Source organism: Homarus americanus, unplaced genomic scaffold (genome assembly GCF_018991925.1).
Source record: "Homarus americanus isolate GMGI-L3 unplaced genomic scaffold, GMGI_Hamer_2.0 scaffold4570, whole genome shotgun sequence".
Lineage (NCBI taxonomy): Eukaryota > Metazoa > Arthropoda > Malacostraca > Decapoda > Nephropidae > Homarus > Homarus americanus.
The window spans coordinates 152,501-155,181 of NW_024730555.1; positions in this window are offsets into that span (position 1 = coordinate 152,501).

Below are 2,681 nucleotides of genomic sequence, written 5' to 3' on the forward strand. Positions count from 1 at the left end.
TACTTGGTGGGTCCCAGTGAGGCATTAAAGTCTCTTTTACTTGATGGGTCCCAGTGGAGGGCATTAAAATCAGTCTGTCTGTCTGTCTGCCTGTCTCTGTCTGTCTATTTGGTAAGTCTCAGTGGAGGGCATTAAGTATGTCTGTCTGTCTGTATGTCTGTTTTGTTTCTCTCTTGCTTTCTTTGTAAAATTCGAAACCTTTCTTTATGCCTCTTTCTCTTCCATTTCTTCTCCACCTCCCTTCGTCTCCCTTCCTTCCCCATCTCCCACCTACCTCACTCCCTCCCCCCTCCCCTCCCATCACCTCCTCACCCCTTCCCTAACATCTTTATCCCCCTCCCCTCCCTCCTCCTTAACCCGTCCCTCCTCCCAAACCCTTCCCCCTCCTACTTACCCCTTCCCTCCCATCTCTCTATCCAACCCTTTCCCCTCCCTTCCAACCCCATTCTCTTAAACGATTCCTCCCTACACCCCCTACCCCCACCCCCTCCCCCCTCCTTCCCTCATTCAACCCCCACCATATTTTCACACTCTATGCATGGATATTGCCACTAATTTTATCACTTTCTGTATGGCGTATTTTTTTTTTTTTTTTGAAACAAAAAAAATGGTCGTAACAGATTTACTAAAATTGACTTTGGAGTTGTTATATTTTGTTTTTCTTTTCAATTTATTATTATTATTTCTTGTTTGTTTTGAAGGAGTCGATAAGACAGTTTTGCTGGTTTGGTTGGTTAGGTTTAGGTTAGGTTAGGTTAGGCTTAGTTAGGTTGGGTTGAGTTATTTTAGGTTGGGTTAGGTTTGGTTTGGTTAGGTTGATTAATTAAGGTAAGGTTAGGTTATATTAGATTATCTTGGGTTAGGTTATATTAGATTAGGTTTGGTTAGGTTGTATTAGGTTTGGTTAGGTTAGATTAATTTAGGTTATAGAGTAGGTTAGGATATAATGGAATAGGTTAATTTTGGTTATATTAGATTAGGTTAAGTAAGGTTAGTTTAGGTTAGGTTAGGTTGGGTTAGGTTAGGGTTAGGTTAGGTTAGGAATGCTGAGAGAACGTCTGCCGCCTCTTGAGATGCCAATGGTTAACGAAGGACCCCTCTGGGGAGCGTCGGGGGGAGGGGGGGGCGGGGAGGACCTTTTATTTCAGGGTGGAATTAGTTTGTTCAGAGACTAGAGATACAAGTACAGGCTAGAGATACAGGTACAGGTAAAGATACAGGTACAGGTTAAGATACAGGTACAGGTAAAGATACAGGTACAGGTTAAGATACAGGTACAGGTAAAGATACAGGTACAGGTAAAGATACAGGTACAGGTTAAGATACAGGTAGGTAAAGATACAGGTACAGGTAAAGATACAGGTACAGGTAAAGATACAGGTACAGGTAAAGATAAAGGTACAGGTTAAGAATACAGGTACAGGTAAAAAGACACAGGTACAGGTTAAGATACAGGTAAAGCACAGGTAAAGATACAGGTACAGGTAAAGATACAGGAATAGGCAAAGATACAGGTACAGGTTAAGAATACAGGTACAGAAGATCAGGTACAGGTAAAGATACAGGTACAGGTAAAGATACAGGTACAGGTAAAGACACAGGTACAGGTAAAGATACAGGTACAGGTTAAGATACAGGTACAGGTTAAGACAGGCACAGGTAAGGATACAGGTACAGGTAAAGATACAGGTACAGGTTAAGATACAGGTACAGGTTAAGATACAGGTACAGGTTAAGATACAGGTACAGGCAAAGATACAGGTACAGGAAAAGATACAGGTACAGGTTAAGATACAGGTACAGGTAAAGATACAGGTACAGGTTAACATAAATACAGGTTAAGATACAGGTACAGGTTAAGATACAGGTACAGGTACAGATACAGGTATAAGTGAAGATAATTATAAGTGTGTAAGTAAGATTACAACCCATTGTACTTAATCACTCATAAGTATAAATAAATACTTTACAGTCTGTTCCTTAAGATACAACCAACCAGAGATAAAAAAATTCGAACACGTAAACAATATCGGAAATAATGCGAACAGGTATATTGTTTTTGTTATTGCAGGTGAGTTTGGGTTAATTAGAACGTTTAAAATGATTCAGGTTAGAAGGTTTGAATTGTTGCAGATTAGAACGTTTGGTATGTTGTGGGTTAGAGCGTTTACAGTGTTCCTGGCAGATTAGAATTATTTGAATGTTTCAAACAGATTAGAACGTTCGGAATACTGTAGATGAGTTTCCTGTGTGTTCGTTTGTAAATGAATGTATGGAGGTGAACGCGTATGTATGTATGTATGTAGAGTCAAAACATCGCCTGATTTTTTCCTCATCATCTTGTCAGAATGAGTTAACTATCGACAGGTGAGGATGCATAAATTACGAGGGAGTGTGACATTAAGTTATAACCTGACGCTTCCGCCCTCATTCCCTCACAACGCGACAGGGATGGAAGCTAAGACGGTCTCATTTTCTGTCCTCATCTTTTCAGAATGCGTGAGACGGGGTGAGGGAGGAGGAGTGGAGGGGAGGAAGGAGGGGGGTTCCCATGAGGCAGCCAAGGTGACGTGCTCATCTAAATGGTAATTGACTTAGTCCACCCTTTCCCTCCTTTCCTCCTTCCTTCCTCCCTCCTTCCTCCTTCCTTCCTTCCCTCCCTCCTTCCCTACTTTTCATCT